This window comes from Stenella coeruleoalba, assembly GCF_951394435.1.
Source record: "Stenella coeruleoalba genome assembly, chromosome: 3".
NCBI lineage: Eukaryota > Metazoa > Chordata > Mammalia > Artiodactyla > Delphinidae > Stenella > Stenella coeruleoalba.
Window position 1 is genome coordinate 123,696,546 of NC_137148.1, and position 25,369 is coordinate 123,721,914.

General features: G+C 40.6%; 1 protein-coding gene and 1 long non-coding RNA gene across 5 annotated transcripts in view; one reads left to right on the forward strand and one right to left on the reverse strand.

Annotated features, from left to right (window-relative positions):
- The window catches only part of LOC307183353, a 28,585-nt gene extending 3,938 nt beyond the window's left edge, over window positions 1–24,647 (reverse strand). Inside the window, exons 1-3 of one of the 2 annotated variants that reach the window (XR_013827448.1) lie at window positions 22,256–24,647; window positions 14,702–14,862; window positions 4,528–4,604 (exon numbers count right to left, since the gene is read on the reverse strand). This is a non-coding gene — a long non-coding RNA (uncharacterized lncRNA). Of the gene's footprint in view, window positions 1–4,527; window positions 4,605–14,701; window positions 14,863–22,255 lie in introns of those variants that run through there. The other variant, XR_013827447.1, reaches the window with a different exon arrangement.
- SPINK5 (serine peptidase inhibitor Kazal type 5) overlaps window positions 22,822–25,369 on the forward strand; it is a 323,807-nt gene continuing 321,259 nt past the window's right edge. For all 3 annotated transcript variants that reach the window (XM_079915720.1, XM_079915718.1, XM_079915721.1), the window contains exon 1: window positions 22,822–22,850. The gene's annotated coding sequence lies outside the window, so the exon portion shown is untranslated. The remainder of the gene's footprint in view (window positions 22,851–25,369) is intronic.

The window sequence follows — 25,369 nt, forward strand, 5'->3', positions numbered from 1 at the left end:
CCTTCAAGGACTCTTCACTGATACCAGGATTAGCATTAGATTAGCATTAGAAATGAGATTCCCATTGTCGTTGTCCCTTGTCACATCTTTATTACTATGCTCATGATGTTGAACGGTAAATATTTTTTTGTCTTTCACTCCTATTTGATTGAGGCCAGCAGTACCATTCATTCATTTGTTTACTGATACATTAATGCTGTACTAGGTACCAGGGACACAGCTGTGCATAAGATGATGTGAACACTCTTTTCAAAAAAAAGTTTATAATCTAAAATGAAAGAGACACTACAAAATTTCTTAAAATAAATGATGAGGGCTATAACAGAGAACTACAGGAAGCTCTGAGAGCATATAAAGAGAGAACATAACTGAGTTTGAGAGCCTCGGAAGACATTCTTGGAGGAATTGTGGAGTAGGGTGCGGGCAGATGGCTTCAGACAAAGAGAGGGAAATGTATGCTGGTCTGAGGTGTGGAAAACAGGCATGTTATTCAGTTTTTGTTTCATGCTAGTACCTAGCACAGTACCTGTGCACATCATGTGCCACATATGTGTTTGTTGAAAGAATCAGCCTCCTTTCCCCCCTAACACATAGACACACAGTTCTTTCCTCTAGGTTTTCCTTCTGTTAATTTATTTGAGGGATTAGAGTTTGTCAGTAGCTAAGGAGCTGACAGGCTATGTGGGATGAGAAAGCATGAAGAGAGGCCAAAGGATTCATTGTTGTTCTCATAGTAGAAAAAGAGGTGTAATGCTAACAGTGACCACTGCTCCATTGCAGATTTATTAATAAGGTTTACTCGATAAGACAACCTTTGCTCTGATGCTGAAATGAGAAGCAGTTTTTTCCTTTCTGGTTCTGGGCAGCTGTTATTACCCAAAGGCAGACAACACATGTGCTTAGGTTACCAGAAAATCAGGGACACCAAAGAAATGGGAAAAGTTCCATTTCAATGAATTTTTCCAAAATTTTGTAATCAGAAAATCTATAAATAATTGGGAGATTGGGATTGACATATACACACTGCTATATATAAAATAGATAACTAATAAGAACCTGCTGTATAGCACAGGGAACTCTACTCAATATTCTGTAATGGCCTATATGGGAAAAGAATCTAAAAAGAAAAGAGTGGATACATGTTATGTATAACTGATTCACTTTGCTGTACACCTGAAACTAACACAACATTGTAAATCAACTATACTCCAATAAAAATTTTTTAAAAAAGAAAATTTGCAAATAAGTTAGTTTAATTTCAGTATATGTAGAAGTTTTATTTTAAGTTTTGTATAATTTTTACTATGGGAGGCACCATAATTGTCAGAATTTTTACAGTGCTCAGGAACTCAAAATGTCATTACTCCCAGCACTAAGAGGAGAGAACGTGAATCAGGTAGTACGATAAGCGTGTGCATCCCACAGTGAACAAAACAGACTTAGTTCCTGTCCTAGCTGAGCTTAGAGTCTAGTGGATGGGGCAGCCAAAGAATAAGAAAACCAACCACTAAAACAATAGCACATTTTCACAAGTGCCATGAAGCAATGAACAACTGAGGGGAAGATGAGGACCAGAGATGGAGAGGAATGACTCACTGTGGGGTGACATTTAAGTTGAGAAATGAAGTATGGATTATGCCAGCCCTGTAAGAGCTAAGAAAAGAGAGTTTCCAACGGAGATGAGCTCTGAGGAGAGGAAAAGCAAGGGAGGAGAAATATCTTTGAAGGCCAGTGTAGCTGGATACGGTGACCATGGGGGAAAGGGCCATGAGGGGAAGTTGGGAAGGTGGGTGGGAACCAAAATATGCAGCACCTTGTAGCCCACTGTCAGGCAACTGGAGTTTTTCTTAAATACAATGAAGAGTCATGAAGAATTTAAACTTTGTTTGAAGCATTGTGGGAAATGAAGTTTTGAAGGGCAAAAGTGGATGAAGTTAGGATGCAGTGGTCACCTAGGCTGGAGATGAGAGTGGCTAGAATTAGGGTGGTGGCAGTGGATAGGGAGAAAATTGGACTATCTCAAATGAATATATATTAGAGGTGGCATTGTGAGGACTTGCTGATGCATTGAAAGCTGGGGCTGAGGAAGGGGTAAATATCAAGGATCACTTTTTAATTTTTTAATTTTTTTAAGGATTACTTCTAAGTAGACAACTAACTCTTCCATTTTGAAGAAATGGAAGAGGTTTGGTTTTTACCTTCTGTGGTGAGGAAAGGCCTCAGGGCTCTGGCTCTGAAAAAGTGTGGAGAAACTCGAAAGGGTTCTAAGTGCCCAACTTTCGGGGGGGTCCCTCCTCCCTCCCTCCCCAGGCCTAGTGCCCTTGAGAATTAGGCATTGATGACCAGTTGGTGCGCTGGGCAAATCATCACTGAGCTTAGGCAACCGCAGTGGAAGTAGCTTGGCTGGGAAGGGATAGATGAGGCCTGGGAGAACCCCATGATTTTGACTCAGAAAATCCCCAAGCTTTGAGAAGTGGATTTCCAACAAGAAATGGCCTTTCTCTATGCTGAGCCTCCTAAACATTCTAAACCATATTCTCTTCCACAACGAGTTTGACTTCTTCCTGGGTTACAGTCCTGATTCAGCCACCTTCTAATCATAAGACCTGGAAACCTTATCTTCTCTTAGCTCCATTGCTTCATCTATGAAGCCTGGGTGAAAACTGCCTTTGCTTACTGAATGGAGGTTTAAATAAATCATGTTAGTAAAAATCTTAGTCCATGCCTGGCATGTGGAAGGATCTCTATGAGTTCCAGCTGTTCTATTATATTGTCTCCTCCTCCATATCTGAACCTTTCTTATTAAAGCCACTAAAGCCTCAATCTTTTCCTTCCAGCCCCTAAATTTTTGGACAACTTCCCTAGTACTTCCCACCTCAAGACCCCCATATTATTCCTTTGATCCCTCAATGGCTGAGTACTTATTTTCCTCTGACAGGGCAGGTACAAAGGAACTGAAAGGAGAAAAGCGTTGTCTAAAAGTGGAATTTACAGATTTCATGGTCTGTCTCACATATTTATGAGCCAACTTTCTTTAAATATTTACATCCTGCATTTACATTTTATTACTATTTGATTTGTTTCTTATAGCTGATCTGAAGTGTGAAATTGGAAGCCTGGAGCTTGCTAAGACTTTCATGCTAGAGAAATGCACAATGAAGAAATTGGAGTTTCATGGGTTTTTTCCTCCCCTACCAAGGACAAGAGCATTCTGCAAGGAAATCTTTGAGATCTCTTGCATCTGTCCACTGCCTCCTCCAGGTGTTCTTCCTTAACGTGTTCCCGGCTCTCGCTCATGCTACAAGGGTCTTTCCCGAGGAGTCAGAGACTACCGCTGGGGACCAAGTAGGTTTGATTCTGAATGTGGATAACGGAAGGCAGGCAGGACCAAACCCAGAGAGGGGAGTTAAATTTCAGGAAAGCAGCTTTTCTCTTTTTAACTCTATTAAACCTCTTTTCTTTTTCCCTAAGTCCAAATTCCTTCTCTTTTCTCAGCATCTATTTCTTCTTCTAAGAAATTTGTCAATTCTTAACAAAATCCCAATCCATCTCTCAAGTAAATCTGTAAACTCTTAACTCTTGTTGAAGTATAATTTTCAAAATGGTAAAATCATGACACTTAGGCAAATGCAAAATGTACACATTAGTGACTTTACTCATTTATTATTTATTTATTAAATCAGAGGTCCTGTAATATGTTAAAACTGGTCCAAAGCGCATTTGAGAAGCTAAATATTCATAGGAAATAGAAAAATGAAAGGAAAAGAGTGGTTTTTCTTATGCAGTCAACTGGAGCTTCAAGCCTTGAGATGCACATTTTATGCACAGGATTGATCTTTATGACCCTGAATAAACTAAACTAGTGATTGATCTTTTGTCAGTCATAATAGCCAGCTCTTGTATCCCCTGATTCAAGAGACGGAATGAATATTAATCTCTTCTCTTGATCCTGGGAGAGACCTCATCACAGGATGATAAGGGTACAATGGTCTGATACTGAAGTTGGAGAAATGGAATTTCATATCCTTTCTCCTAACCTTTCTTTGTTTTGCCAGATAATTTTTTAACCTCATCCACTGACTCACAACATGCCCAAAGTTAAATCTGGGGTGTTCTCATTTCATGCAATGTCTTTGTCTCTCACAATATCCTCCCATTTTACAACTCTATTTACGGCAAAGAGATAAGTAACTGAAAATAAAGAACAAAAAAGAAGAATGGATGAGAACAATGCTTTCAGGTAGAATGTGGTACAGGTGCTTGAACCAGTCTTGACTCATCACAGATGTGATGTGCTCTGTGTGGAAACTGAAAGATTCCCCCTACTCAACACTTTCACACACTGGGGCCCAAGTATTCCTGCCTGAAAGAAGGCAGAGAGAATTGTTCTCACCTCACTAAAAAAGCTTTGCATAAAGGGAAAGAGCTTTCTCCTTCCCTAAAGGGTAGAGGTGAGAGTGAATTTTTCCTCACCTTGAAAGGTGCTAAGCCTTCCTGCCTGACAAGGATCCAGGGCATCGGTGGGCAGGGTCAACCACTGTGGGTGGAGGAGAAGAGGGCTGTGCAGGATTGTAGAAGCTCAGCAGACCATGTGTGCAGGGCACCTGGAAGCAAAACGGTTCTACATGTTTACGGGCTCTGATGAAGGCCTGGTCCTGAGAAGCAAAGACCAGAGGCTGCGGCACGGATTATTGAGCTCATATAATAATCCCCTTGGGGTCTTTTAGAGAGCTATTGAAGCAGAGGACGTGGAGGGCAGAAGGGAGTATTTGGCAGGAATGTGACTTTTCAGGGTGAATAGGTCAGGGCTCATTCATTCACCCAGGCAAATCAGGGGTCACGATATATTGGTTATACAACAAATAGTTTTAGGTTCCTCCTCCAATCTCTCATATCTTCTTTTCAGTTGGATAAACTGAGAGTGAGCTACAGAAATGCAGTGCAGCCTAATGCTACAACCCTATCATCTGTCTGACTTTTCGTGCGTCACTGTCTCCACATTGGAGTATAGTAGGACAGCGGTAGAAAATACAGACACTTTTATTTGTACAGTTTGCTCATGCCCCAATCTCCTGTTAATCGCACTGTTTGTCTTCATAAAAGAGAGCTTCTTGAAGTCATGAGAAGAGAGGAAATTTTGTTTCACAAGTTTCCCTTGATTGATCTGGAGTGTCTGGCAGAGGACTTCCTAGCCTGGAGTCAGTATGAGAAATCCAGCCCGGGGAAAGGACTTCATGCCCCTCCTTTTCAATAGAACTGTAAAGTCTGTGGACACTACTTCTTTAGTGTCCCCTTCAAATGAAAGCTCCTCTTAGAAAGCTTAACACCATGTAGCCATAGTTCCCTACAGAGTTATTATAGCTGTGCTTCTGGGCAATGCAGAGAGTCAATGAATTTTACACCACAGAGGTCTCCTTAGGGGTCACTTACATCATCCCAACACCAGGCAAATTTAGATTTTATGTTATAATAAGGAAAACTGGGCCAAGGACTTATCCAGAGTTTTGGGTGTTTTGCCTTCGATATGAGAACAGAGTATCAGTGGTAGAATTCAAGACTGTACTGTTATTAGATCATCCTCTTAACTCCTGAAAGGCGTGATATGTAAGAATGCCATGAGTGGTGAATTTAACCCCTCCTGATATGTAAGAATGCCATGAGTGGTGAATTTAGCCTCAGCCTACTCTATTGTCCTAGGTGAGGCTTTAAAAGTCATTACATCAGGAGCAAATTAACACTAAGAAAAATGTCCATTCTTTCTATACCTCCAAACAGCTCAATTTCCAAGCCTTCTTTATTTTATCTTTAGTCACTGAACTGAAGACCCAGACAGGAGGAATAGGTCACATTGCTTCATGATTATGTCCCCTAGATTCCCAGCCTCTGTAACCAGGAACAATTTTTATTTATTTATTTATTTATATTTATTTATTTATTTGTCTGCACCACGCAGCATGTGGGATCTTAGTTCCCCCAACCAGAGATCGAACCCGTGTCCCCAGCAGTGGAAGCACGGAGTCTTAACCACTGGACCGCCAGTGAAGTCCCAGGAACAATTTTTAAATATAAGAGCAAAAGGAGATGTGGCGTATTGTGCTTCGTGCAAATTCCTCTGTAATTTTTAAGATTTGTTTGCTCTTCATAACTGAGAGAAGATCTTCATTCTTTTTTTTTTGATACAGTGGAATGACTAATGACTATCTGATTTTAATACATAATTAATAGGATTAAAAAACTTACAGTGAATCAGAGGTGATGGAGCTCCTAATATTTCCTCCATTTTTCCAACCATTTCTATTTTGGCTCTAATACACAACAGCATGAGGATGTCAAAGAGGAAGAACAAAGTGCTTTGAATCATGCAATGTCCTAATTTTCCAGAATTTTCTGGAAACTGTCCTAGGTCTGACTTTATGTGGAGATCTGTATGGAGATATTACAGAACAAGGGTAGGTTTATTTCGCATACCTTCCCTGAAGGAAGAGTCATCATGTCCCAGACCTCAGTATGAGATATCAAGCCCAGAAAGGACATTTATGCCTTATTGTGGCTTCTGTGACCTAAATTAGATTAAGTCAAAGTCCTGGTCTCTTATAGGTCATAATGACAATCTTTTCTATCTCTTGAACCAAAGCTTGTAAGAGATATTAAATTTAGTTTTTGAGCCTCAGTTTCTCAGATCAACCTAGGTAAGGCTCTATAAATAGGATTTTACAAGCAGATGGTATGAGACAAAGGAAAAGGAGCTTCTTTGGCTGCTAACATCTCCTGGGCTTTCCAGATTTCTTTAACCTAAGCTTTAGCTAATACACCACAAAATTCAATGAAGCAATGCCCTCAATCCTCATACTTTCCTCCATTTGGCACCCTATTTTCAGGTCAGACAGATTCATGTATGAAATAGAGGATGTGAAAATGAAGATGATTGAGACCAAAAATTCCAAGCACACGGTAGTAATTTCTTAGTTCAGAGCCTAGTCTGAGAGACCAAAACTTGAAGAGGAACCCTGATGCAGTTTCTCTCCATCTCCTTTAACAAATATGTGAGTGACGTGTCACCAACACTCCTAGTGTCCTTTTAGTATGGACATCTCCCCTCCACCTCTATCCCTCAATAGAGGAGTGATTCCATGACTGTCCCTGCAAAACCCTCAGTCTCTGTAGCTGTGCATGGGAGCTAAAGGTGGAAACTAGAATTGTACTTTCCTTTTCCAGTGAAAAGCCTTTAGAATACATCTTACTTAACTCTTCCTCCAGTCTTGGTTTGATTAAAAATTCATCAATAGAACACTGAATTTCACCCCTCCCAGGACCATACCCAGAACTTATTGAGTCTAACCATCAAGACCAGGATCTTTTGAGTCATGCCTTCTGGCAGGACCTCATCTAAACTGTGGGGCAGTCATGGGTATATCGTATATCTTATGCTATTAAACAGTCTGGGATGGGTTTTCACATGTTGGTGAACAAATTTGCTATGGGAGAATCAAGTGGAATAGAGCTTCATGCTAACTCTTTTTATCCTGTTTCTGTTTTCAGTGACTTTCTACTATGGCAAGAATCTTAGCATGGAGGACAGGTCAAAGGGCAGTACTGGAATGCTTTGCTTTATGTCTTACACTCTTTCCCCAATATTCTTTTCTACTCTTAATTGCCTTGTTGGCCAGTTTTCATGTGTAGCCTTTAAAGTTGAAAGAGAGGATTTTTTCACTGAGACACACGTGAGGACTCCAGAATTAGCAGTGAGTCTTAATAATCCATATCTAATATCAGGGACCAGCCTTTGAGTCAGGGCTTCATGTATTTCCTGTAATTTGTGATCACAGTTATTATGTCTCCCACACACAAGGGAGCAGGTGGACAGAGATTACTGAGGAATACCTAGCCTGCCTTCTACTGAGAGCTGCAGGCAGAGCACGGACCTGATCTCCCTATGCTACAGCACACACTTTTAAGTGGCACAGTGAGCAATGTCCCTTCCCAGATCTGTGTGAATCATGTCTTTATGACTAGAAAAGACCATTGGAAACTGTCTTATAAAATCAGATTATATTGAAAACAGCTTCTGCTGATGAAGTCATGGAGAAACAGACACTCTCATTGATTACTTGTGTGAATGCAAATTGATAGTGAGATGGGGGAGAGAGGCAGAGAGAGAATACTTAAACATAATTGTCAGCTCTGTCTGCTGAGAAGGCCTAGCAGCCATGACACACCAGTATCCAGACCATGAATTCTAAATACCATACTTCACTAAAAGAAAAGAAACAAGAGCTCGTGGGAGAAATGGTTGATTCCAGGGCAAGGCAGTAAAGTACAAGATGAGCCTGGAACATCTTGCCATGCCAGAAAGTAGAGAAGTATTCAAAGAACGACGGGGACACTTCAAAATCAAATGAGCCAGCTTGAAAGACTCCCACTAGCAAAATCTGGGAAAGTCTGAGCATCAACATGAATAATTGTAGTAATGGAATATAATACATTGAATAAAATCAGAATCCCGTGAGTCCATACCAACATATATAAACAAATAAAAAAAATGGAATAAATAGGGGAAAAGGGATAGTTCCCTTCTACAGTAGAATGTCAATTAATAACTATAAAAGGAATGATCCATCATTTGGCAAACCATCATTTAGCAAACATCATAGTAATATTTTTAGGCATGAATCATCAATGGTTGCTAAAAGTAATGAGTTAAAGTTTGATGAGGAAGTGGACATTTACAGAGCCTCAAACTATCTCTCCACAAGGCCCCTATTAATTACAAAGGGAAAAAATGTAACTTTATAGTGACAAAAAGTTGGTTGACATCTCTTTAATCAAGTGATTAAAGATAACCGAGAGTAGGACAGATAGAACTCACGTGCCTCCTTAACATGATGCAGGGGAAAGAACACAACATTCCTTCCAAGGAATCCGCCAAACTCATGACATTGCAATTCTAATCCATGAGGAAACAGTGGATAAACCCAGATTGAGGGATGTTCTACAAAATAACTGGTCTGCACGCTTCAAAAATGTTAAAGTAATGAAAGACAAAGTAGGACTGAGAAAATCTTCCCTATTAGAGAAGACTAGAGACATGATTATTAAGTGCTTTGGAATCTTGGACTGCATCCTGGGGAACTGAAGCAAAATAAAACAACGTGCCATGAAGGACACTAATGAGATAACTGGCAATATTTCAATAAGGTATATAGATTAGAATTATATCATTCTTAATTTCCTCCTTTTGATAATTGAATTCTTGTTGTGAAAGAAATCGCCCTTGTTTTTAGGAAATACACACAGTATTTAGGGGAAAAAACATAATGTCTGAATTTTTCTCTGTAAGTTTTCTCTTTGTCCTCCCCCTTTCCTCTCTTTTCTTTCTCCCCTGCCCTCCCTCCTCCTTCCAGTGTTGCTGCAGTGACGCTCACAGGAATCTCAAACACACAGGATGCAAAGGGGAAAGAACCAGTCCTTTCTCCTTCCTACAGTCTTCTAGTCTCCCTCCGGCACCTGCTATTGGCAGAGTTTACTGGCCAAGCAGCAATGGGGTTTGCATAATCCCAGCCCTAATATTGCAAATCAAAGTAATGAGGAGTGGAACTGAAGCCGAGAGACAATGCTTCCTTGTCTCTTAGCCCTTCAGAGCTTTCTAGGAGGTGCCTTCATGACATACTTCAGGATAAGAGACTCAGCCTTGGAGAGGAAACTTCACGTTTCCTCTTAGGTGGGCAGGATTCTGACCTATGAGTGCTCACATCTCCTGGTGTCATTTTCTTAAAGGAGACACTTTCATTCCACAGGAAGTAAGCTGTATGCTTTATTCTTGTGGTCAGAAATTTCTATAAAATTCTCAGCAAATTTTTCACTAGTGTTGGGACCTTCATTGAGAATCAATTATTATGAGCTCCTTCTCCAGGGAAGAACATTTAGAGATAATCTACCTCTCTCTTCCAGCCTTTACGAGATGTAAGGTCCTTACAATGCATAATGAGTGTCTTTCCCTCCCAATAGTATAACCAGATCTCTCTAAATTTGACCTTCAGGGCTATGTTTATTTACTTATTTTTAAAAATATGCCTTTTGGAAGAATATTGTCAAGTTGTAGACTAGTGAACTGTGTGGTATGCTTTCTGTCTAGTACCATAGAATTGGGGGCATGGGATTTTTAAAAAAAATTTATTTAGTTATTTATTTTTTGGCTGCACCACGTGGCTTGTGGGATCTTAGTTCCCTGACCAAGGAGAGAACCCAGGCCCATGGCAGTGAAAGTGCCCAGTCCTAACCGCTGGACCACCAGGGAACTCCCTGGGGGTGGGCTTTCTATAGCTAGAGTTTGGGAACAAATTCAGTGTTGGAGAATCAAGAGGAATAAAGCTTCATATTGCATCTTCTATTGTGCTTCCTACATTCCCAAGTTTTTTTCCCCATTGTTTTAAGCCCTGATATCTAGAGAAGACTGGAAAGAAAAAAAAGGATTCTGTGCCTCAAGTAATGCCCTCATTCCTTGAAATTCTTATCTACTTTACACTCATGCTTAACGGCAGAGAAATGCAGAGTTATGTGACATCAGGGAAGGGCTTGCTTCTTGAAATCCCCTTTAAGCTTGTCAGAGTTATACAGGAGGGTCTTCATGCCCTGATTCTTAGTATGAGAGACCCAGTCTGGGAAGAATACTTTAAGAAGCTATATATATCCAGGTTTCCCACTGCTATATTAAAGGAAGCGAATTGTCCTGTCTGACTCTGAGCCTCAGACACCATCACTTGGTTGTCATTATCTGCCAAATTTTTATTCAGGCATCATCACTCTGGTGTGGGTGACAATGGTAAGTCAGAGCCTCCTAAATTATACATGGACACTTAGAGTGCATCTAATTCTATCCCTTCCTTCTGGATGGGCTAGTTCTAACTTCTTAGTATGAGTGCAAAGTCTTTCAAATGAAGACCTTGGAGATGCTTTAATAGTCAGGATGATGGGAAGAGATTAGCTGAAATTAGGAGAAATGAATATTCATGTCATATATCCTAAACTATTCTGCATTCTCCCAGACTACTCCGCTTGGACTCAAGTCATGGCATATAGTGAACAAGAAAGGGACAAGGGAAGGATCATTCTCTCTCCCAGAGTTTTCTCTACTTTGGTTTCATGGAAGAGGACAACAAGTAGGCATCAGAGGATGCCATCGAATGATGGTTTCAAGCAGCCTTTTCTTATTCTCCAAGAATTATCTAAGAAGGGTCCTTGTGACCCAGAAAAAAAAAAATTCTGAAGAGAGGTTGTCATTTTCTTGCACCCAGAAGTATACGAGCTCTCTAGGGTCTCTGCTCTACTGTCTCTCATAAAGGCCTCAACTACTAGACAGTTGCTGTAGGTCATAACCTCCCATGGGCAACAAGTAGAATCAGAAGGCATGCAGTTTCCTGTGAACCTCCAGTACTTGTTCCCATTCCCTCATAGCTCTCAGTCCCAGCATGGACGGAGTCATAGAGAGGTTTAACAGAAGGCTGGGTTTTATTTCAGACCCTTTCTTTGTGGTAGGGACTCGGTGTAGGTAGGCATAGAAGGACAATGAAAGGAGATGCTTCATGAAGCCTCTTTGGAGCTCACAAAACTTTTAAACCTCTACAGGCATCTATTATCCCCTTCTCTTTCCAGAGATTGGACTAATTTCAAATATGGAGATACCTGAAGGCTTTATATGGGATTATCTTGCTTAAATCTGCCAAGATTTTTGATATGATTAGGAAATCTCTTTTCTTTGCCTCTCAGGGTTCTGGATTAAAGAAGGTCCTAAAAAATCAATGAAATGTCCCTTCTCCTTCAGAGTTTCTTTCCTCTAACTGGTTGACTCCCCCAAGATAATGAAGCCAGCCAACAAATGACTGAATAAAGGAAATTCACACTTAGTTTATAGCGAATGAGTAAAGCAGAAGCTAGAAGAGGTAGGAAATGAACTAGAACCTTCTGTCTCCTCCCTCTGACTCCTGAGGTCCTGCTCTGTGACTCTCACCTGATAGGAGTGTTCCTTGAGGTTTTGAACAGCCGAGGGATTATCTTAGTCCTGTACTTGGTCTAGTAACAATTTTCATTGCTGACTAATTTTATGATATACGTAATTATTCTTCAAGGAAGTACAGTTCAAATACCCTGTAGAGCCTACTTATGCAAGAGAGTTTAAAAACAGCCAAATTCTGCCTTTTCCATCCTCTTCTCTCACAAATCTCACTGCATTGGCATTGATGTGATTTTCTGCCCGTCCACGATAAAAGGAAATGCCTCAAATATGGTGCAGTAAAGAGCATTAGAAATAAATTCCCTGGAATACGAGACAGTTTCCTGCAATTAAGCACCTGGGAAGGGAAACCCAGGTGCAAAAAGCAGTGGGAACAAAACTAATCCGAAAGTCAAGGTAAGCAGACATGGCAAGAACAAGTTAAACATGAGGGCACATTTACTGCAGGATCCCGGTATTCATACAGCGAATGTCATACGAATCTTTAGAAAGAAGCCTTTCAGTTGGGATCTCCCATTTGCGTTTATAGTAGTCTCATAGGCCAACGAATCAGTATATCTGATCTTAAAAAGTCTCATGTGCTTCAATACGTAGATCATTCTTGGTTTCCACGCTGAAAGTTAGTAATTTTTTATTTACTTAAAAGACTTTTAAAATACCAGTTTTTATATAGAAGACCTGATTCATTTGTGGTCTAACATTAATACTAAAATAAAGGAGGTCACTTAAGTAGCTCTCTCTTGCTCCAGTCAAATATATTTTCCATTGACTGCATACTGAGGGACACAGCAACACTAAGTACAGACTCCTTGTGTTACATATGGTGAAATGCAAACCTTGGCCCATCAATCATTCCTTCCCAGTGGCTTTCAGTAAATAAATGCAGTACTCTATCTTAGGAGAATGACTCCATCCGAGTTTTCCTGAAACATCAATAAAAACCCATCTTGTTTGCAACGAGGATATGCTCATTTTAATTAAGTTGATCTCTGGAGACAGATGGACATGTCTTACACTTAGCCTGCCTTGGGCAACAGATACATCCAGGTGAGAACAGTAGGATAAACAGATAAAGATTAAGATTTAGAAGCTGGGTCAGGTGATGGCCTAGGTTTACCTGGGACTCGGCAGAGAGAATTGAAGAGCTTAGCTGGGATGAAGGGAAAGGAACCCTAAAAATCATTTTGATATGGATATGATATGGGCATGATCTGAGCCCTGAGAAATCCTCCTCTAATGCTTGATTTGGTTTTGCTCTGTTCCTTACTTTACACGTTTTGGCCAATCTTGTCCTCAATGTCCCTTACAGCTGTGTTTCTCCTTTTCTCACACTGAAAGTGCTGTCTCCCAGTTCAGGGGAAATAACTGACCCGTGCAAACCTTGCCCTCTCAAAGCTAATTTCAAGTGATTGTCTTGCAGCATGCTTCAGTGCTTTCTGTAACATGCACACATCGTGGGGGAGGAACTGAAATATACACACCTCTCTACTGTTTGGTTTTTAAGGGGAATTAGGTGGGAATTTGGTGCTTATTGAAGGGTAGAAATCAGAGGTTGAGGAGGACAGAGGCAGATGTTTCTATCTGATGCCCAACTCACTGTTTTCCTTTTTAAGGAATGAAAAACAAGTGACCCCTGAAATTCCCTTCATTTTGAAAGGATGGGTGGATAATTACACAGCAACCTCATTGGCAGGTGTCAGGGCCACACTGGGAATTATAAATAGCACCAGGTCTTCCCACCTGGGTATTCTGGGTTCTAAGAGGAACTTCACCTCAGACAATACAGGACTGTCAAGGACACACAGGTCAGAGTGGAGAGGGCTTTTTCCTTCCTGCTTCTGCTTTCTCCTTCCATCCCTTCTAGGGAAGCTTACAATTTCCTCTCCTGGGAGCAAAGTGCAGACCTCTCACTGCTAAAAGGATCCTGTTACAGAGGTGAATTTTCTCTTAGTTCCTTGCCTACCACCTGAAACGGACTTCCAGCCAATGTTATCCTGAGAAAGCTGGTGCTGCCTGGGTGTTAGGGGACTTTGCTGTGTCCCAGCCTCAGTCTCTTTCTGCTCTAGTGACATTCAAATAGAGTATTTCACCCAGCTTCCTTAGAATAAGCCAAATTATCCCTCTTCTCTCTTTCAGAACTTAACATCCTTAATACCAGTGTCTCTCAATTATGTTTGATTGAAAGTACTTTATATAAGGTAAGTAACTTCTGGCTTTGACTTTTTGAATGAGAGGAAAACTCTGTCTCACTTTCCAAAATCATCAATAAGCCTCCTCCTTCCTAGTTACATGTACAAAAAACCCATTTTTGTTCCCATAGACACAATTTGTAGGGATGGTACACTTCGCTGTCTTCCGATAGACCTCCAGTTAAATGTGGTAGAGATAGACAGATAAAGGTAGGAACAAGATATGAGAGAAGTAAAGCATAAGTTACACTGGAGCAGGGATTTCGGAGAGTGTTGGTAGTAGGGATGTGAAACAAGTGACAAATCTAGCATCAGGATGATATCTTTGAGAACAGTGATAATCTTTTCCTTGAAGATAAGCCTCCTTGATGCTTAGGTAGGTTTCCCCATGCCTTTACATGTTCCTTTCCCTCTCACCCCTAAGAAACCTTGTTCTCATTTCCATCTACACTGAAAGCAGAAAGGGGGGATAATAGGCATAAAACGCCCAATCCCTCAATCTTACCTCCCTTGAAGGTCTTGCTTTCTTTTTCCATGCACAGTGGCGTTTTCTCCCATCCTCGTATGTGCAGAATTTTATCTACTGAACAGAAGGAACAGCTTATCCATAGATCCAGGCAACTTCTGGGAAATAAGACTGCCGTAAATTCCATCTTTGGGGCAGGTCTAGTGGGAGACGAAAGAAGATGAGTAAACCTATTATAAATGAAAATAAGGCCGTGAAGAAGAGGGAAAGACCATTCACACCTGCACAGACAAACATCATCACAAACTTTTTCATCTGCTCTCCTAAAAACCCATTTGTCTCTCCTATTTGTTCTTCCCACAGAAGCCTTTTCTTCTCCCTCCTTTTCCCCTACTGAGTTAGGCATCTGTGCCTCTATGTTTAACCATCTAGTGAGCTAGTTACTTCTTTTGTTAGCTTTCATATGCATATGAATCAGCCGTTTTTCTCCTGTTAATCTGTAATACATCAGTTTAACTTGCAGACTCCAGATACTGAATATAATTGGGTAAAGAAAAAGGTGTCCTTCTCCACACATCAATTTTCAAACAGGAATTTTCACCTAATATGAAAGAAGGAAACCCAACTCTTTAAAAGTATTGACCACCACCAGATTCATGATATAAAATTAATTTTCGTTTATTTATTGAGTCAGTATACTGAGAATGTTCTGTGTTTGTGTAATACAGAATACAGAGATACTTAGGACTCAATCATTCCCCTTAGGAAACTAAAACAAATAAACATTAGCACACTTTCTTATATTTCAAGGTTGACTGTGGTTACAATGAGAGGAACCAACAAATTATTATGGGAATTTGGAAGAGATAGGCTTGGGAGAGCAGGAAAAATTCATGGGAGATTTAACAACTGAGATGGATGACAAATCAGTGGGATCCACCTCAAATCAACTGATCCATAATTTCTGGAGGGTGAGGCTTGGCCATTGCAATTGTAAAGAAGCTCTCCAGGGGATTCTCATGGAGTCTAAAGTTTGAGAACTACTACCTTAAGTGATAACACATGTGTGTGTGATGTTTATTAAATAGGTAAAAGTGACAGGTAAAAAAGGAATGCAGAAAGACATTATCGTGAGAAAAATGCCTACAGTGAAGACAGAACATGTGAGGTTTTATATTCCTGAGGGGTTATAACCACCAGGCTAAATTAGGACTTTCTTCAGTAGACAATCTGTAGCCTTTACAGCTTTTTTTTAAAAAATCAAAGTACTACTTTATTGTGGGGTCTAGAAGTATTTACTCGTTCAGAAAGAGTTGGTACTGTGCAGTGTATAGAGTAGGAGGATACACTGGAAGGAAGACAGACTGAATAACCTTGGACAGATAGAGCACCTAGTGAGTTATATTAAACCACATCAGAAGTAATGCTGGGCTTAGAGAGGGCAGTATTTGAGGAAATGGAGAAGAAGGGTTGGATTTGAGAGAGTGTTTTAGGGATGGATTCCATTGTCCAAGTTCTATGGAAAATTTTGTTGGTCCTCACTTTTTAGCTCTACTAGATACAGTTGATTTTTCTGATGAGCATGAGTGGGGGAAGGGGGTGTAGTGTTTGGCTATGAAACAGATTTACTGACCTGACTCATATACCTAAGAGTGCTTAGAATGCCTAGAAAATCAAGAAAAGAGGAAAACCTAGAAAACATTGGGGAGACCGTGGTTTCTGCAGTGGCAGAGCTCTTGAAAAGATGTTTGAGAAACTGGCCAAGCACATAAAAGAACCAAAAAGAGGGGGCACTTAAGAAGAGTTGTATTAAGAAAGAGTTCTCAGAGGTCACACCTGCATCTGATAAACCAAGAAAAACTTAGACAGATGGATTGTGTGCAAATAATGTGTGTGTGTGTGTGTGTGTGTATGTGTGTGTGAAAGGTGGGGAGGTTGAACAATAAGGACAACTCAGAGAAGTAATGCAGAGGCCAGAGAGCATGGTAGGTTCAGGGAACCTGGAGTAATTACTTTTAAAGAAGGGGAGGCTATAAATGCTGTCACAGAAGGCAGAGGCAGTAGCAGTTATAAGTAAGAGATGGACAGGCAGTGTAACATGACAGATAAGCCAAGGAATTCTGCGGTTTTAATAGCTCTAACCCTGAGTGAATGAGAATCTCAGTTTTCTCATTCCTAAAATGAGGATCTCAGGGGTCACTGTGAGGATTCAGTGGGACAATTCAAGGGAAGCATTTAACATAGGGTCTGGCACATGGGATTAATTACTCAATACAGGTTGGCTCCTATTTATTATTGTTCATTAACTTTCACCTGATAGTAATTTACATTGTTAAGGTTTGAAAGCTAATTTCCATTAAGTCATTCTTTTGAATATTTTAAAGTTCTCTAGAAATCAAAAAAAACTTTATTTCAAAAATATAGCTGTAAGTTTTAAGGAAAAGCACATACATTTCAATAAACAAAAGAGTTTAAAAACCCTGATATGTAGCATAAGCAGTTCAAAATATAATAACTTACATTGAATATGGCCTTGAAGAATTATAATCACTATAAAAGTTCCTAAATTTTCACTGTCTTTCTCTCTGCTTCTCATTCTTTTTCTATTCTATTTCTATTTCTATTCTATTCAGGTGCTTCCCTCTATGTTTCTTTTGTTGTTGTTCTTGTCTATTTGTTTTTATAGTACACATGGCTCCTGCTTTTTGCTCCTCTAAATTCCACAGGTATGTATTTTTCTTACTCAGTAGTTTTCTTTGTGTTTATTTTCTGTTTCTAACACAACTGTTCGATGACTCCTAATCTGCCACTTTCTGTTAGTCCTTCCTTCAACAGGGAATAATAAAAAGCCCCCCCAGAATAGTATTAATTTTATTTTACATGCTTCATTCATGACTACACATGCAATAAATAGAATGGTCACCTACTACTATCTAAAAAAATGCATGGCCACAAATAGCAATCCACCAAACCAAGTGTCTTTTGACCTTATCTCCAACAAGCCTATTTTACTTTTGATGTTTGTTGGCTTTCCAGTGAATGTTGAATGTTGACTTGTTGAAAAGCAAAAACCTATATTATTCCTTTTTCATGAACATCATTTTATTATCTACATGTTTCATATTATTTAGCTAAAAGTTAGGTACTGCTTAAATAATGAAACAAAAAGAATAAAGTACCTAGGAATAAATCTACCTAAGGAGGTAAAACACTTGTACTCAGAAAACTATAAGACACTGATGAAAGAAATCAAAGATGACACAAACAGATGGAGAGATATACCATGCTCCTAGATTGGAAGAAGCAATATTGTGAAAATGACTGTTCTACCCAAAGCAATCTACATGTTCAATGCAATCCCTATCAAATTACCAATGGCATTTTTCACAGAACTAGAACAAGAAATTTTACAATTTGTATGGAAACACAAAAGACCCCGAATAACCAAAGCAATCTTAAGAAAGAAAAACAGAGCTGGAGGAATCAGCCTCCCTGACTTCAGACTGTACTACAATGTAACAGTCACCGAAACAGTATGGTACTGACACAAAAACAGAAATATAGATCAATGGAATAGGATAGAAAGCTCAGAGATAAACCCATGCACATACGGTCACCTTATCTTTGACAAAGGAGACAAAAATATACAATGGAGAAAACACAGCCTCTTCAATAAATGGTGCTGGGAAAAAAGGATAGCTGCATGTAAAAGAATGAAATTAGAACACACCCTAACACCATACACAAAAATAAACTCATAATGGATTAAAGGACTAAATGTAAGGCCGGACACTATAAAACTCTTAGAGAGAAACAGAGGCAGAACACTCTCTGACATAAATCACAGCAAGATCCTTTTTGACCCACCTCCTAGAGTAAGAGAAATAAAAACAAAAATAAACAAATGGGACCTAATTAAACTTAAAAGCTTTTGCACAGCAAAGGAAACCATAAACAAGACGGAAAGACAACACTCAGAATGGGAGAAAATATTTGCAAATGAAGCAACTGACAAAGGATTAATCTCCAAAATATACAAGCAGCTCATGCAGCTCAATATAAAAAAAACCAAATAATCCAATCCAAAATTGGGCAGAAGACCTAAATAGACATTTCTGCAAAGAGGACACATAGATGGCCAACAAATACATGAAAAGATGCTCAACATCACTAATCATTAGAGAAATGCAAATCAAAACCACAATGAGGTATCACCTCACACGGGTCAGAATGGCCATCAACAAAAAATCTACAAACGGGGCTTCCCTGGTGGTGCAGTGGTTGAGAATCTGCCTGCCAATGCAGGGGACACGGGTTCAAGCCCTGGTCTGGGAGGATCCCACATGCCGCAGAGCAACTAGGCCCGTGAGCCACAACTACTGAGCCTGCGCGTCTGGAGCCTGTGCTCCATAACGAGAGGCCGCGATAGTGAGAAGCCCGTGCACCGCGATGAAGAGTGGCCCCCGCTTGCCACAACTAGAGAAAGCCCTCGCACAGAAACTAAGACCCAACACAGCAAAAATAAATAATTAATAAACTCCTACCCCCCCCCCCCGCAAAAAAAAAAAATCTACAAACAATAAATGCTGTAGAGGGTGTGGAGAAAAGGGAGCCCTCCTGCACTGTTGGTGGGAATGTAAATTGATATAGCCACTATGGAGAACAGTATGGAGGTTCCTTAAAAAACTAAAAATAGAACTACCATGTGACCCAGCAGTCCCACTACTGAGCATATACCTTTCTGAACCATGGTTCAGAACGATGCATGTACCACAGTGTTCACTGCAGCACTATTTACAATAGCCAGGACATGGAAGCAACCTAAATGTCCATCAACAGGTGAATGGATAACGAAGATGTGGCACGTATATATATATGGTGGAATATTACTCAGCCATAAAAAGGAACAAAATTGGGTCATTTGTAGAGATGTGGATGGACCTAGAGACTCATACAGGGTGAAGTAAGTCAGAAAGAGAAAAACATATATTGTATATTAACACATATATTTAGAATCTAGAAAAATGGTACAGATGAACCTGTTTGCAAGGCAGAAATAGAGACATAGATGTAGAGAACAAATGTATGGACACCAAGGGGGGAAAAGTGGCGGGGGTGGGATGCGTCAGGAGACTGGGATTGACATATATACACAGTATGTATAAAATAGATAACTAATTAGAACCTGCTGTATAACACAGGGAACTCCACTTCGCTATACAGTAGAAACTAACACAACATTGTAAAACAACTATACTCCAATAAAAAATAAAAAAAAAAAAAGAAAAGGAAATTGTTAGCAGTGCTAAGTACTCAGTATACGTTTTATACTTACTCAGTATAAGTCTTTTCCCCATCCCCATTTTCAATATTTCTCCCCATGCGTCTAGCACCCTCTTGGCAAGAAAACTGTTCTGAGGTCCCTACCTGTGCCCAACTACCCCCACGTAGGTTCTCCAACCCCCAAGCCCATCAGATGCTTAGCTGGCTTAAAATGCAAATTCCTAGGGACTTCCCTGGCTGCGCAGTGGTTAAAAATCCAGAAAAAAAAAAAAAAGAGCTTTGAAATGTAAGAGCTTTGCACCTTTTTATGCAATTGCTTCTTTTATTATGCAAATACATTTTATTTTTACTTAGTTGGATTAAGTAAAGGTTTTTAGGGGATAAATTGGGCAAGAGAAATGGAAATAAAAGTTTCAATGTTCCTCATGTTCCTATTTCTCAGGAGGCTCATAAACTATGAAAAATCATCATAGTTTTAAAAACTATTAGAAATACTTTAAAAAATGTTTTATTTCAAACAAGTTTACTTCTTCAATGGGACAAAAATATTTTTTTGTATACTATTTTTGTCTGATAGCTTTATATTTCAAATACTCTGAAACCAGTAAAGGCAACTGTCCTGCATTCCTAATTCCCTAGGGATGAGGAACTAACAGTGGAAGTTGGGTTTACTACCCTATTTTCCACCATGGCCACAAAACCCTTCTCCTTCCACAAAACTTATTCTCAGTCACTACCCTTGAGTTCTTGTTTTGGGGGTGTGGTTTATAACCTTGGAATTTTCTACAGTTAAAAGCAGAGTGATTTTAGTCTACTCTTGTACCCAGTTAAGGAATCTATTCCAGAGGGTAACAATTCAATAATGCAGTGAATTGTTACCTGAAGAAGCAGAGCTCTTCCTATCAGGGAAATGTTCATGTACCAGGAGACCTTTTTAGTGAGCTCGAAGGGTTATGAGATGAACAATAACAACAGTGATAATAATAGTTAGTCCTTCTTGAGCACTTACTGTAGAGCAGGCATTGTACTGATTGCCCTAAGAGGGACTTGTTATTATTAACCCTATATTAGAGATGAGAAAACTGAGACTTTGAGAAATCCTCTGCCTTTTTCCAGGACACATGGTTAAGTAGTGGTGAAACCAGATTCCAGTCCAGGCACGCTAAATCAGAGACCCTGATTTTAACCATTATACTATATGCTTTTCTACTGAACCCAAATCAATCTCCCTTTAATCCCTACGCAATTATTCTAAATTCTACCGTTTGGGGCCAACAAGAACATGTTTATTCCTCTTCCTCATTCATTTATGTAACAAAAAGAATATTAATTGAGCACCTCGTAGATGTTAGGTACTGTCTTCCAGCCTGTAATACAGCAATAAAAAAAGAACAAAGTTTCTGCTTTCATGGTGTTAGCATTCTCTCCCTTAAATTGTTTGAAAAGAGTCAGCAGATTTCTAAGGGTTTTCCTTTCCTCAAACAAAAGTTTCCTACTTCTTCCAACCATCTATCATAGGAAAAAGTTTCAAGTTCTTATCTATCATGGTTATCTGTCTCCTCTAAACATATTCCAGTTGTAAATATCTTTTTAAAAAATGAACCAACCAGACATGAACACAGTAATCCACATGCTTTCTGATGGCTCTGTTAAAAATAAGGCAACAGGCCCCCAGTGGAGTTGCTTACGCTAAGACCCATGTCACCAAACCAAGACTTAACTGAATTATAGTTTCCATTTCGAGACATGGAATCTTAAATTAGTAGATCAGAAATCGCCTAATCAGCATTAGTTAAATAATCTGCCTGTTAAACCCCTGCCATCCCCTAAAGGAAAGTGACATTGCAATAACTTTGTCTAGTAACTTCCTTGTCCCCCCTCCTTTCTGGCTGTAAATGCCATTTTGCACTGACCCTTGGAGCTCCTTCCTGTCAGCTAGTTTGGACGCTGCCCGATTTGAATCAATTTTTGCTCAAACTTAAATTTTTCTTTTTTTTTTTTTTTTTTTTTTTGCGGTACGTGGGCCTCTCACTCTTGTGGCCTCTCTCGTTGCGGAGCACAGGCTCTGGACGCGCAGGCTCAGCGGCCATGGCTCACGGGCCCAGCCGCTCTGCGGCATGTGGGATCTTCTCGGACCGGGGCACGAACCCGGCAGGCGGACTCTCAACCACTGCGCCACCAGGGAAGCCCCTCAAACTTAAAATTTTCAATATGCCTCAGTTTATCTTTTCACAGGTCTGGTGACAGAAGAGGGAACCCAAGGAGACCCTCAACAGCCCTCAGGGGGACGAGAAACAGCAGTGAAGGTACCTGCACAGGCCCTTGAGTCGCGGCTTTCTCGCCGCCTCTGGAGGTGGTGGGTAAATTCACTCGAATCCTCCATCCATCCATTGTGTGTTAAGAACTTTCAGACTTTGAGCACTTTTTCCCCCTGGCCTGGGTTCTGAAACTGGCCGGAGTTGGAATGCAACGGACATAAGAGACCGGACTGTTTCCGGTGATGGACGGGCCGACTCTGAAACTAGACCGGGTCCCGCGTCAGACTTGGTCCGACTTAACGCTGGACTGGTCCGGAGTGACGCCTCGGGCGAATAAAATTTTGTTTGAAGGCAGAATGAGCAGGTTAATCTTACCAAAGATAAACATGAATTACAATGGCCGCAATGGAGAACTTTGAACCTAGACAAGATTATTCGTGTATGACGCGCCCTGGAGAAAATGGAGTCTCAGCCAAGCGCTCACCGTGAAGGGTAGAGGGAAAACCCCCTGGGACACCCCACTCTCTCTGGAACCCACAGACAGGATCCAGGGAAATCCTGCAGGAGCTGGCCGAGGGTAAGAATCCTTACCGAAGTCAGCTGGCCCATCTCTGTTTCTTTCTGTGCTGCCTGGTCGAGAGAGGAAGGTAAGGTTTCATTTTGTCCCTTCCTTTCCAAATCCAGACTGGCGGGAAAAACATTTGTAAGATTTTAATGTTACGGAACACAAGATTCTGTGCCCAACACACAGTGAGGCTAAACAAACCAAAATGTCGGAGTCTGGAGCAGAGGAAGGCTTAATACAGGACCAAGAAAGGAGAATAGGGTGGCTCATGTTCAAAAACCTCCGAACTCCCTGATGCTTCTCAGGGAGGAATTTTTATAGGTACAATTTGGGATGAGGGCTATAGAGGATGTGACTTTCTACTGATTGGTTGTTGGTGAGGTAACGGGGAGGTGCTCCAGGAATCTTGGGCTCAGCCTGAAGTTACCATCCTCCACCTGGGTGGGGGCTTTAGTTCCTGCAGAAGAACTCAAAGATACTGTTAAGTATATCCCTTGAGGGGGAATGAGTTCGAGGTTTTAATCACCGCACTATAGTTTCTTGATTGCTCCGCCTTTGTTTCTGCATTCTCTTACTTTCCTGACCACCAACTGTTTGAATGTGCTCTTTGGAACTCCGGGAAGGTCTAGGAGGTTGAAGCCCTCTTCCTGCAAACAAGAAATGGGGGACAGGGAAAGGATTTGTACCCAGGAGGGCCCCACAGGATCCTGCTCGGTTTCAGATCCTTGAATTGTGTGACTTGTGAATTTGCTTTCAGGTACCATTCGTTGTCCATCCTTTCTTTCCCAGGGGCAGCTATTGCCTCTTGTTCGTCTTATTTTGTGTCCTGAGAACTTGGCTTGGCAACACTTTGGGGGCATGGCCAGGCAGAAATGTGGGTTGCCTAAGTTTATTAACAGGTCAGAAAGAGAGCAGAACCATTAAAGGCAGACAATCTGGGTTTATGTATTGGCTCTGCCTGTAATCTCCAAACCTCTTCTCTCCTGTAATATGGTCCAATTAGACACGAAAATTTCTAGCATTCAATGTTTAAATCCATTTACTGTATCCAAGTTCCTTAAGCTTAGCGTTGTCCTTGAAATGTCCTCTAGCATCACAGACAAGATGCTGGAAGCCATCTTGCATTCATAACTTACCTGAACTGTGAGGTGGTGGTTTGGCTGAGTCACTTGGTAGACCACAGCATCCCCTAGTGGTCAGATTTAAACCTCAAGTCATGTATATTCTGAATTGCACAAGAAATTAACCTAACCCTTAGAGTGTCCGGCAACTGTGTTTTCCAAGTGTGGCACAGATTTTATTGGCTACCTTTGGTTCAGTGGGTGATGTATTCTCCACTATTTATCAGGGAACCTGATGCATCTCAGGTTCACTTAACCCTCTACCCACTTCTCCATTCTGGGCTGCTGCTTTGTATGAGCTTAGGAATTCAAGCTGCTTCTCCTATTCTTTTTTTGTGATTATAGATACTTTTCTACTTTTGAGGCACTTCATTATTTCTACCTTAGTTGCTGTCCCTGACTATAAACACATAGGCCGTTTAATATGAGGATGTTACCTAAAGTTCCTGTGAAAGAAATCGGGAAGGAATAGTCCACCTGGGGTGATTGTGGTTTAGACTAGGAAGCATTAGATCTGGAGTCAGCCCTGAATTAAAAGCCTAACTTTGCCACCTATTTGCTGGTGATATTAGTCAGGTTACTTAACTTTTCTAAGTTTACTCACAAGATAAGGATAACCTTCCAGGGTTATTGTGGCTCATATGTAAAGCAAAGTGAACTACACAGCGGCCTCATGATCAGTTCATCTGGTCTGTAGTCCCTTCCTTCCATGGCAAATCATCTCTTGGGGATGGTTTGGTGGTAAAAGTTAATTCAAAATGAGGCCTTAGTTCTTCTTTGGTTATCTCAGCACAAACCTGTCAGACCCAAAGAAGCAGATCTCCAAGTCAAGGCTGAGATATAGTCCTCAGGCTACCAGGGAAAATGGGGAGCTCTACATCACTGCTACTCACCTCAGTAACTAGTAGGGAATGGCCTCTGCTGGGGGAGAATTAAGGCTGAATGCAGAGGCTTCTCCACTGCATAGTTGAGAAAATGTAGCTTTTTTGGTTTCCTCAATGATTCAGAGCCTCTTTGAAAAAGTCGTGTCTCACCTGAAATCTACATTGTGAGATATATGGAAAATCTTAAGACTAAACTCTGTTTCACCAGACAGGCAGCATTTCAAAATCATATGCCTCTGTACCCAGACCAGTGCCAGGCACAATAGATGCTCAGTTAAATCCCAAGGAACCCTAAAGGAATTATTTCAGTCGGTGAAAGGTGATGGGCAACATGTTTCTGGACTGAGAGTTTTCCAACTGTTTCTTAAAATGCTAGTCTAGTCCTCATGGGATTACATGTATTCATGATCGATCATGTCCTGTCACTTAATATCTGCAATCACATTTCCTGAGACAGAGTCCTCAGAATGTGAGGAAGATGGGGAAGGAAAAAGCATGAAGGAAACCCTGTCCAAAATTACAGGATTGCTGTATTTTGTAAAACTTGGCTTATTCTGAGTTTGCCTCCATCCTCCGTCCCCAGTATAATCAAACGT